This window comes from Schistocerca gregaria, chromosome X (genome assembly GCF_023897955.1).
Source record: "Schistocerca gregaria isolate iqSchGreg1 chromosome X, iqSchGreg1.2, whole genome shotgun sequence".
Classification (NCBI taxonomy): domain Eukaryota; kingdom Metazoa; phylum Arthropoda; class Insecta; order Orthoptera; family Acrididae; genus Schistocerca; species Schistocerca gregaria.
In genome coordinates, this window is record NC_064931.1 from 91,964,684 (window position 1) to 91,977,261 (window position 12,578).

The 12,578-nt window shown below is 44.7% G+C and overlaps 1 protein-coding gene across 4 annotated transcripts in view; it reads right to left on the reverse strand.

Annotated features, from left to right (window-relative positions):
- Window positions 1-12,578, reverse strand: part of LOC126298679 (b(0,+)-type amino acid transporter 1) — a 634,347-nt gene that overhangs the window by 116,936 nt on the left and 504,833 nt on the right. The gene's annotated exons all lie outside the window — the stretch shown is intronic.

Below are 12,578 nucleotides of genomic sequence, written 5' to 3' on the forward strand. Positions count from 1 at the left end.
AATATTACCATAAAAATTATAACTTTACTTCAGTATTTAGCTCACTGTATCTTTATGTTACATGTCGTGCAAGATTTGTTTAAAAAATTTGAAGAAGGTACATGACCTCTCGCTGAGAACCACTGCGTTTCTGGATGAAGGTAAGTAGCCCTCAATATATCACTACTTGCAGCATTTCGTAAAATAAAATACACACATAACATTGATATCATTTTGTAATTTTTCTTACTTTTAATTGATGCTTGGTCATATGTGAAACCCGATATTGAATACTAACGCACTCTTTCCTCTCGATTTCAGTGCTTAATTTTCCTGCTAATTTTCAAATTTGAAATGAATAATAAATTTCAGTTGAGTCACATTTAGGCTTTTGCCTTTGTTATGATTCTGGTACAGCTCCTCCTGTTCACCTACACTGCCATCATAAGCTTTGATTACAGCACTGCATCACCTTCTTTGTTACAGGAAGTGGGAGGCAGGCGACAACAGGTTACCCAGAGTAGCGTTCCAAAAGATGTATCACTGACGCATGGATGGCAACGATGAGTGTTTGTGCAGTAGATCGTTGTGTTTTTGTTGTTATATATGATTTTGGAAATCCATTCCCTCGAATAGGACCAGGAAGACCACCGAGCTTAACGACGTCACCATCTTAGGCCAATGGCTATGTAAAATGTCATACGCCCTCTGTTGATGAGTTGTGCGGGGCGTCTCGTCTATAGAATCTGTACACCATCGCAACATCGTGTCTTCAAGATCAAGTACTGGTGGTGAAATCGTCTGCCATAATCAACGTCGGTCCTATGGACAAGCTGCATCTGCCGCCTAGGTCATGCTAAATGGTGAGCACCTCACTGTACAAGCTACGTACACGTTTACTGATCTCGGGATTCTCGAGTTTGGGTCTATAACTGTAAGCCCTAGTTGTGTTTTAGCGATGACAACTCACACGGAGGTGGAAAATGATTTATTATAAGGAGCGAGAATTCTGGCATAATTTGTGTGCTCTTGAAGATGGTCAAAACCTCTATGAAAACCTCTTAGCATCAAAGCTAGCTACTTATTGATACACTCCTGGAAATTGAAATAAGAACACCGTGAATTCATTGTCCCAGGAAGGGGAAACTTTATTGACACATTCCTGGGGTCAGATACATCACATGATCACACTGACAGAACCACAGGCACATAGACACAGGCAACAGAGCATGCACAATGTCGGCACTAGTACAGTGTATATCCACCTTTCGCAGCAATGCAGGCTGCTATTCTCCCATGGAGACGATCGTAGAGATGCTGGATGTAGTCCTGTGGAACGGCTTGCCATGCCATTTCCACTTGGCGCCTCAGTTGGACCAGCGTTTGTGCTGGACGTGCAGACCGCGTGAGACGACGCTTCATCCAGTCCGACATGCTCAATGGGGGACAGATCCGGAGATCTTGCTGGCCAGGGTAGTTGACTTACACCTTGTAGAGCACGTTGGGTGGCACGGGATACATGCGGACGTGCATTGTCCTGTTGGAACAGCAAGTTCCCTTGCCGGTCTAGGAATGGTAGAACGATGGGTTCGATGACGGTTTGGATGTACCGTGCACTATTCAGTGTCCCCTCGACGATCACCAGAGGTGTACGGCCAGTGTAGGAGATCGCTCCCCACACCATGATGCCGGGTGTTGGCCCTGTGTGCCTCCGTCGTGTGCAGTCCTGATTGTGGCGCTCACCTGCACGGCGCCAAACACGCATACGACCATCATTGGCACCAAGGCAGAAGCGACTCTCATCGCTGAAGACGACACGTCTCCATTCGTCCCTCTATTCACGCCTGTCGCGACACCACTGGAGGCGGGCTGCACGATGTTGGGGCGTGAGCGGAAGACGGCCTAACGGTGTGCGGGACCGTAGCCCAGCTTCATGGAGACGGTTGCGAATGGTCCTCGCCAATACCCCAGGAGCAACAGTGTCCCTAATTTGCTGGGAAGTGGCGGTACGGTCTCCTACGGCAATGCGTAGGATCCTACGGTCTTGGCGTGCATCCGTGCGTCGCTGCGGTCCGGTCCCAGGTCGACGGGCACGTGCACCTTCCGCCGACCACTGGCGACAACATCGATGTACTGTGGAGACCTCACGCCCCACGTGTTGAGCAATTCGGCGGTACGTCCACCCGGCCTCCCGCATGCCCACTATACACCCTCGCTCAAAGTCCGTCAACTGCACATACGGTTCACGTCCACGCTGTCGCGGCATGCTTCCAGTGTTAAAGACTGCGATGGAGCTCCGTATGCCACGGCAAACTGGCTGACACTGACGGCGGCGGTGCACAAATGCTGCGCAGCTAGCGGCATTCGACGGCCAACACCGCGGTTCCTGGTGTGTCCGCTGTGCCGTGCGTGTGATCATTGCTTGTACAGCCCTCTCGCAGTGTCCGGAGCAAGTATGGTGGGTCTGACACACCGGTGTCAATGTGTTCTTTTTTCTATTTCCAGGAGTGTATATAGCTGTTCTGGCGAAGCAGTGCTTAGCGGGAAACATATGCAGTCTTTTCCACACCTCAACTGGATAAGCCTTACTCAGGTATACCACAGATTACACGTGTTTCCATACTTGCTCGTGACAATCCCACGGAATCAAGTGATCAAACTTGTAGCACTACTAGTGGCTTGAATGGATTGCCAGGGAGAGTTAAGAACCAACAAATCGACAGAGCTCAAAGAGGAAGACCTCCTGATAAGCCTCCAATTACAATAAAAGCAACACTGTATCAACATAAGTTTGTTTTTGTTAGAAGATAACCAGGAGAAAAATATTCCACTTTTTGTTTCGGAGCGATTAGACGTTACATCATGTACTCTAAAAGGTGTGAAAAGACCATCCAATGGCGCCCTGTTAGACGAAACTGGTACACGTCATCGAGCAAGAAAATCGTTAAGAACAAAGAATTTAGGCAATCAACCTATCGAATGTTAAATTACAACAGGATGTTGTGAAATGTCGAGATCTCACACATTTAGATCGGACAGAGATATAGGAAGAATGATTGGATAAGACGGTCAAAATAAAGAAAGTAAAAGGCAAAAGAAGAAAACAGCCAATACACGTACATTGGCGGTGCACATAAGGATCGCTAATATGCGCTCTAAGATTCGAACTTTCATATCCAATCAAAATAAATGTTTCAGATGACAGAGCTGTACATCAGAGAACCACCTACGGTGTCGGTGCTCTCGACGTCTGGCATCATTTGAAATTAAGCAAAATCGCTTCTCGTCGGACCTCATTACACACCTCCATTGAGTTGCTACAGTTTTCGTGTGGTTTGGTCTATTTAAGACGTGCAGCTGTGAGAAACGGCCTTTTGAGAGGTACGCAAATGTCTACTCTGTGCAGTTAACTTCGTACTGTTTGCTCGGGAACGGGTTGAGATGGACTGACAGCAGCAATGGCTGTCGGGCGTGAAACCGACTGCCAACTCCTCTCCGATCCCAGACTGTACCTCTCCCTGTTCTTACTCCGTTTTACTTGGCGACGAGTGGAACGCCATTCCTTGCAGACACATTGTACAGTCGGCGCTTATACACTAACAAATCGTGCAATTTCCTCCACCCTGCATCCATGGGCGATTCCAACCACCACTGCTCCGTTCCTCAGTTCTCTCACATCTCCACGTCGATCCAACTTACTGTGCTGCTTTCATATAATCGACTGTCATATACACGCCCATTATTTGCATCAGCGATGAAGAGTGACACGGCCACCTGGTAACAGTTGTACAGCAAAGCTACCGGGAGGGGGTCACTGTTATTTTGTCCAGTGAGTTAAAATTAAAGTGCAGTTATCCACGGAGGTCCAGTCTGGGCTGTAATTGACGTGTGGAAGCCAAACTTGGTAGATTGATAATACGTTAATGCGGAAAACAAATTACTTCCAGTTGTGACCTTCAGGGACAAATCTGGCACCGTACATTGTATGATGGTAAGCTTTCCACGCCGTCATGACAAGCCGTGAGTGAAGAGTATGGCTACCGAAAAGAGAGACCGTGCGCTGTTGGTGAAACTGTTTTACATGAACGGCAGCATTACAGTGTTGCGTTGAGAGATCGGTCCTAGGGGAGGCGCGATGTCATTAGATGGTTTAAGAAGGACGATAATGAAATTCGAAAACACTGGTGAGCTTGGTGTGGCTCCTGGAAGAGGAACTAACCGACAGCGGTGGAAGTTATTGACGAGACTACTGTTGCTGTAACTGACCATGTAGCACGCCCCACCCCCCCGCCCCCCTCACACACACACAGAGACTCACGGGTAGTGCTAGTGCTTGTGCAGTGTCACCAGAGTTCTAGAGTTGCCCATCCCATGGTCAACATTTCAGAAACTTTTTTGGTCTGTTTTACACTGGTACACGTACGAGATCCCGACGGTTGAGCATTTACAGCAACGTTCGGAATTTGGTCTTCGGTTTCTGACACGGATCGAAGTTCACGAGGTGTGGGTGGGCAATATATGGAGCGACGAGGCACATTTTGCGCAACAGGGTGCAGCGAACTGTTAAATCGCGTGATATGCAAGAAGAATCAATACATTCTCCATACGTGACTGTGGCGTGGACTCACAAGCACATTTATTGTCGGCCCTTTCTTTTTTGAAGAGAATATATCGAGAGGTTTGTCAGGTGTACCGTGACGCCTTTTCATTATCAAGACTTGCTTGCACGGAATTTGATTCCTGCTTTGTAAGAGGGCAACTGTGTGGAAAACACTGTTTTCATGAAAGATGGGGGCAACACTTCATATCGCTAGCCAAATGGAAAATCTGCTTAATGCTAATCTTCCACAAACGTGTTATCTCCAGAGATGTTCCAAGTGCATGGCCTGCACGATCACCTGATCTGAATACACGTGAGTGTTGGCCCTGGGGATATCTAAAAGAACGCGTTTACAAGAGACACGTTCACTCTCTATCTGATCTGAAGGCCAGTACACAGGAACACGTTGCTCAGTTTCCACCGTAACTGCTGCGAGCCACTGTCGATGATGTCGCTTTATGAATGCAGCATCTCGTCGGCGTCTCCGGTCTCATATCGAAGAAATAGTGTAAGCGGTGGTTACTAATGCAATCAACATTGTGCCTTTCTCATTTGTTTGACCTTTTCTGCCCACGTTCCTTTCCTAACCCATAACATATGAAAAAAATTCTGTACGTCTTTCTTGCACTCACAACGCCAGATTTGCACCCGTTTTCCAAAACTGGAACTAATTTTTGGAGCGTAAATCGGTTCCGCATTAACGCATTAGAATGTCCACCAAGTTTCGCTGCCGTACGGCAATTACAGACCACACTATATCTCTGTGAGTCGCTGCACTTTAATTATAACCGCCCATTACGATAAAAATTGTCACCAAAGAGAGGGGGGAACATATTTGTGGAAGTAATTAAAATTTTATACGCGTCTCCTTTGCCATAAGTAAATAAAGTAACTTCTTCAGGAACCAAAACTAAAGTTTGTGGGAGGAGTAGATAACTATCGATGCCTGTTTTACAACCTGATAGTAGTCTTCCCTCTATCGCTAACGTGGAATACATGGCAGAGCAGGTGCTGTCCTTGCTTACAACACGCCATTGTCTTTCGGGAGAGAAGAACAGTGAACTAACTTCGTACTCACATTGTATAGCCGTTGGCATGAGACTTACTCCTTTTGCTCGCAGCTCCCGAGACCGTATAGTAGCCGGCGCTTGGCATTAACGTCCTCAGGAGTCGCTAAGCTCACTCGTATATCAGAAAGAGCCCTTGGGAGGATATTCCCGCCCTCACTGGTGGCCCCGCAGCAAGCAAGTCTACACAGGTCGTAGGAGTGTCCGTGAATTTTCCGCGAATGGACAATTTTGTCCTACTTACAACTCCAGATATACCCAAAAATGAATTTATTTTACTGATATTTTGGAGTTATTTGGCGCACCGAATCTGAAAAATCGTTGTAGAGCCTTCTCTCGCAACCAACCTGATTCACATAAACAGATCACCAACTCAACACTGATCTCTACGACATTCCTGTTGAAGGACAATTCAGTGAGATATATTTATGACAAATTGTTATAATAACAAAGTAAATTTTCAAAAGCATAACAGCCCGAGATATTTCATTAATTGTGACATTTTCGACCATGAAAGTTTACATTTTACAAAGCATGTTATATTGAAAATTATGCCGATTTTATATCAAACAGAAGCTTGTTCTTTTAGGACGTTATAACGGTAAATAGAGTTACACAACGAATTTAAACGTATGACTTCCGGCTCTGTGTAAGTAAGCAGTACTGTGCTACAGATACTGCTGTTTTAACGTGCCCCATGTGTTCACCTCATTCCGAGTTATGTTTCCACTGATGTCTCATGAATGTTGTCTCAAACTCCTTATTAATATTCATCCTTACCTCCCCATTCGAACCTTCTGAGGGACGCCTGACATGCTGAAATGACTATAGTTTGTATTATTGTTTTCTCCCAATGTTTGTTCATACTTTGATTCACCCCCCCCCCCTTCCCCATCTCCATAAGATATGGGTGTGAACCAATGAAAAGACTCTCTATCTACTGATGAGTAATAGTTGTAATAGTTTCAGCTTACCTCTCCTACTCGTATACATTACAGTGCTGGCGCGACCTCATTAAAGAAACTGGTACACCTGCCTAATATCGTTTAAGGCCGCCGCGATCAAGCAGATATGCCGTAACATGACGTGGCATAAACTAGACTAATGTCTGAAGTAGTGCTGGATGGAACGGATATCATGAATCCTGCAGGGATGTCCATAAATCCTTAAGAGTACGAGGGGGTGGAGATATCTTCTGAACATCACGTTGCAAGGCATCCCAGATATGCTCAATAATGTTCTTGTCTGGGGAGTTTGGTGGCCATCGGAAGTGTTTAAACTCACAAGAGCGTTCCTGGAGCCATTCTGTAGAAACTGGACGTGTGGGCTGTTGCATTGTCCTACTGGAATTGCCCACGTCCGTCTAAATGCACAATGGACATGAATGGATGCAAGTGATCAGGTAAGATGCTTACGTACGTGTCACCTATCATCTAGACGTCTCAGGGGTCCCATATCACTCCAACTGTACACGCCCCACACCATTACAGAACGTACACCAGCTTGAACACTCCCCTGCTGACATGCAGGATCCATGGATTCACGAGGTTGTCTCGATACCCATACACGGCCATCCGCTCGATACAATTTGAAACGCGACTCGTCCGGACAGGCAACATGTTTCCAATCATCAACAGTCCAATGTCGGTGTTGGCGGGCCCAGACGAGGCGTAAAGCTTTGTGTCGTGCAGTCATCAAGGGTACATGAGAGGGCCTTCGGCTCCGAAAGCCCATATCGGTGATGTTTCGTTGAATGGTTCGCACGCAGACACTTGTTGATGGCTCAGGATTGAAATCTGCAGCAATTTGCGGAATGGTTGCACTTTTGTCACGTTGAACGATTCTCTTAATTCGTCGTTGGTCCCTTTCTTTCACGATCTTTTCCCGGACGCAGAGATGTCAGAGATTTAATGTTTTACCGGGTTCCTGATATTAACGGTACACTTGTGAAATGGTCATACGAGAAAGTCCCAACTTCATCTCTACCTCGGAGATATAACAACACGATCAAACTCACTTGAATCTTGATAACCTGCCATTGTAGCAGCAGTAACCGATCAAACAACTGCGCCAGACACTTGTTGTCTTATATAGGCGTTGCCGCCCGCAGTGCAGTATTCTGCCTGTTTACCTATCTCTGTATTTGAATACGTATGTCTATACCAGTTTCTTTGGCGCTTCGGCGTATAATGAGCTTTGCGCTGATAGCTCGGTTCTCAAGACCATTTTTCGAAGCTGAGGGGTAAATTATTTGGAGAGCAGCTTATCTCCATCAAGTTCACTGCGTATGTCGCTGTATTTTTCGAAATCAGAGATTTGCAACTTGTTATGTCGTGCAAGACCTACGGTGTCTGAGCGAAGTAGTGACGTGTTTAAAGACGTTGGACTTTTACTTGGTTTCGAGTACTTATCCAGCCATACGCGGTACTGATTTCTGTTATGTCTGTAAATCGTTAGAGATTACTGCAACGAGACTTTCCAACAGGCTACGTGCATTTACCTGTAGCATCCTTCTCCACTTGAAGACTTTTCTATGTCTGCTGACCTTGTTGTCGACGAGGCGTTAAGTTGATAGTCTTGCTCGTTCACTAGAGCATTTCGCTCGCTCTCGGGGCAGTTAACAGACTCATATTAATTTTACAATGACGCACTGAGTTTTGAGGGCAAGCTATCAAATTACTAGGCATTGTTACGTGTTCATTCAGGGAGACTACTCGTCACATTTCAGACTGTGAAAACTCGAAACCCCGTGCTTTTAAGATCGGTCCCATACAGGAACTGACACTAAACCGAGCAAGGTGACGCAACTGTAAGGGAGGTGTACCCGTATTCGGAAGGCTTCAGATCCTTGTACAACTCTTCAGGTTTGGGTCTGTTGAACAACACAGGGATATATCTGCATGATTCCTAAATATGTCATTGCTGCTTCCTTTTCCCATTCCTCTTCACCTGAGAAAATGCTTCGTCTTTGGTATTAATGTCGATTCTAATTTTCTTCTTTCGTTAGGAAATCTAATGAATACTCAATATTTTTACTTTGAAAAATTAGAAAATCATATTTCATTGAAATACACGATCCGTTAAGATATTCGTGTCTAACGTAATGGTAATAGCGTACTTCAGTCTTTTAAAATTGTACGCAATATGGCACAGAATTTCAATTTAACTGAAGTATTTTTTTTAACTAACAGAAAGGCCTTGCTAAAGTTGTGACTAACACCCCCCCAATCCACCTCCTACTCTCTCTCTCTCTCTCTCTCTCTCTCTCTCTCTCTCTCTCTCTCTCACACACACACACACACACACACACACACACACACACACACACACACATACACACATGCTGTGAAATGAATGGTTTTGTTTAATGTTTGGTCGATTTTGTGCTAATTAGCGATGAAGCAAAAGTTAACATTGGAAGTAAATAACACTCAAGTGATTGACGAAAACGACAGAAAACTTGAGTCAGAATGACTAAATGGAGTTATGCCATTACGCAATATACCTAATCTAAAATCATTTATTCTGAATGAGCATTTCAATCTAATGGTTACGTGTTTAAGAATTGATGCAGTATATTACTGAGCAACTGTGAAGCTCACGACGAGACACAAATAGTGCTATATGTCGAAGAACTGCGGTGATTTAAGCAACACAATTGCAGTGTGACTTCGCTAATGTAAGTCGGCGATCTCTGAGTGACAACAGGAGAATAAAGTGAGAAAATAACAAAAGATTATAATTTCCGATTTTTCCTGGTACGGTACTTTGTAATATTTCTGACTTATTCAACCATCATATTAGGCTCCAGGAAGCTATTCCCAGGGCAGTGGAGATGCAAGAAGCATAGAGATGACGCAATGTGGGATGAGGTACCGGTGACAGATGTTAGACTCGGTACCATTCCCGTGAGAAAGACCGCATGCATGATGCTGCTGCTCTGTGATTGGATGCTGTGTTCGGCGGTAGGGCGCCAAAACGTTAAACTTTAGTTGCTATTATTAATTAAATCTATCATCCAAATTACTTCATTTTTAAATAAACAGACAGCTCTCAACCAGTCATATCAAAATTATTAAAATCAAAGTATTACTAAAACAAAAGACTGACGATATTACTGCCGATGCACTTCGGTGACGTTCGGGTCACGCCTTGCTGGCTTGGCGCTCGAAGTGTTTCGGGCAGTCCGACTCTCCAGTTCTGAACGTTCCAGTAGACAGACATGTTGTCTGTTATAGCAGTATTTGTTTCATGTAATTTTATTTACTACAGTTCCGACCGTCGCTAGGTACAGACATGTTGTCTGTAATAGTAGTATTTGATTCATGTAATTTTATTCTCCAGTTCTGACGGTTCCAGTAGACAGGATGTATTTCATGTTATTTTAGCCAGATATAATGACTGTGGAAAGATATGTTCAATGCGTTGTGATCAAGAATAGTTTCTCGTGTCTGTATCAATAAAAACGGGAGTGGCATCCCAAATTAGTTATAGTTTATTCGTAGCAGCAGTTCCTTGCGAAGTTAATTTCAGCCGCAAGAAAAAAGAATCCACGACTTGCGTGCTGTTTTCTGCGCTGGGGACATCATCATCATGAAGACAGCAGGCTCGTGAAGTGTACAAGAACTTGTGTATTTCACACAGGGCAGTGAAAACAACTAGGCACCTCACGTGTACTGCATGCACAGTACAAATGTGCTCAGTGACACGTAATCTGCAGTAATGCAGAGGAGGTAAAGAAGGATGAAAGTACTAACAGTATCTCACTTTTATTCCTTTTTCTTGCCGTAACTTGTGAATCAGTTGCTGAACGCACGCCATTTTTCAAATTTGCTGTAAGGTACTGTTTATGTCCTCGTGTCTATGCGTGATAAGAGTATATCTGTAAACACGTCATGGGGCCAGAGAACCAAACAAAAGTGGAGCACTTGTTCGTGAGGGCGGCAGCTGCGCTGCACGTGCTCCTCGTGGCCCAAAGAAGCGGCGAAGTCGTTCGGCGCGACGCGCGGTCTGCGGCGCGTCAATGGAGTTGTGGAGCTCCGCCGTGAATGGGTTGCCGAACTCCGGCGCGCGCCGCTTGGCGCTCATATTGATCTCTGGACCACCTCTGACGTCACAGGCCGCTACAACTCTCGTCGACCCAGTCACGCGGCTGCAGCGCGCGTCATATCAGCCGGGGGTCCCCTCTTCGAATTGCAGCTCCTCGCGCCCGAGCCGTTAATAACAGATTTCTTCTTTTATTCCAGTACTGGGCTTGTGCGATCTCGAGACAAGAGTTTCTAGCACTGGTCACTGGACAAGGCTGAGAGATTTCTGTTATACGGCCTACAGATATATCATTTAATGCAGTGCATTTTATTCTTTTCGCGGCAGAACAGCTTTACATACCTCGTCATATAAACGTAGAGTAACGGAGCGGAACTTGAGGCAAGCTTGCAGTATTTGTCTTAATATTTGGCACCTTCCTCTCCTCCTTATGTAAAAAGTTTCACAGCAAACCATAATAAAGGTAATAGGTTAGGTGAAAAGTGCTCGGTCTGGGAATGAAGTAACGCGTTATTCAGCATACTTCCTCTTTGAATTGTCATTTTGGAAAATTTATAAAATAACCATATAAAACTGCCATAATCACTTTATTGAACCACAGGCGTTTATCGGCCACAAATTTCTTTAGACGTAAGTTTAAATGGAGCCAGAGGGTGTCGAATCGGTGAATAGAGTAGGTGTTAAAACGTTTCGTAGTTGGTATTCATCAGTTTTTAGTCGCCAAAGCACATTTGCGCACAGGTGGATTATCCTGATGGAAAAACCTTTTTTTCACTTTCACTGTCTAGGCCTCTTATCACGTATTTTTTCGTCTAGTTGCCCCAGAAGACTTACGTAGTTATTGTTCTACGAGGGCTATCCTCAAAGTACATTACGTTTTGGAATTAAAAATAAATAAAGTATTGGAATTTTTTTTATTATATACAGATGAAAGCCACACTTAAATACTACTTTTCTACATAGTTGCCATTTAAATTAAAGCACTTATCGTAGCGATGGACGAGCTTGGAAATTCCTTCGTAGTAAAATTCGGCCGCCTGTGCCTTCAACCACGTAGTTACCTCTTCTTGAAGCTGTGCGTCGTCATCAAAACGCTGCATAGCCAACCACTTCTTCATTGCTCGGAATAAGTGGAAGTCGCTCGGTACCAGGTCGGGACTGTATGGTGGATGAGGAAACAACTCCCACTTAAAAGATTCGAGAACTTGACGAGTGGCATTTGCCGTGTGGGCCCGGGCGTTGTCGTGAATCAGCAAGATCTTTGAGGCCAACTTTCCCCTGCGCTTGTTTTGTATTGCTCTTCTGAGGTTGTGCAGAGTTTGGCAATACCTTTGAGAGTTTATTGTAGTGCCTCTTTCCAGGAAATCCACTAAAATCACGCCTTTTCTGTCCCAAATTTCTGTATATAATAAAAAAAATAATTCCAATACTTTTTTTATTTTTAATTCCAAAACGTAATGTACTTTGTGGATAGCCCTCGTATTTCTGTAAGGTAATCAGTAAGAAGGATCCCGTTTGAATCCTAAAAGAAACCTGGACATCCATTGCACCGCTGCGATTACTGTTTCATTTATGGCCTCCAGTGGCCGAACCGCTTCACTTACACAGCAACAAATAATCGCAAAAACAAGTTAGGTTCTTTCCAGGTCAGTCTGAACACAGCTGAAAAAGTAGTTTTTGAATTTGATGTTGGTCAGTGTGCACCAAAGGTGGCCCACATCTTGCACAGTGATTTCTCGCAGTTAATTTTTCAACGAAATACTGCTGCTGGTACAGTTGTTTTATACACCATAATGGGTTATGACGGAGGGTGCTTTTTGTACCACTAACTGGGCCCTACAATCCAGTCCAACTTGCGAATAGCGCGTGGGAACAATGATTGTCGG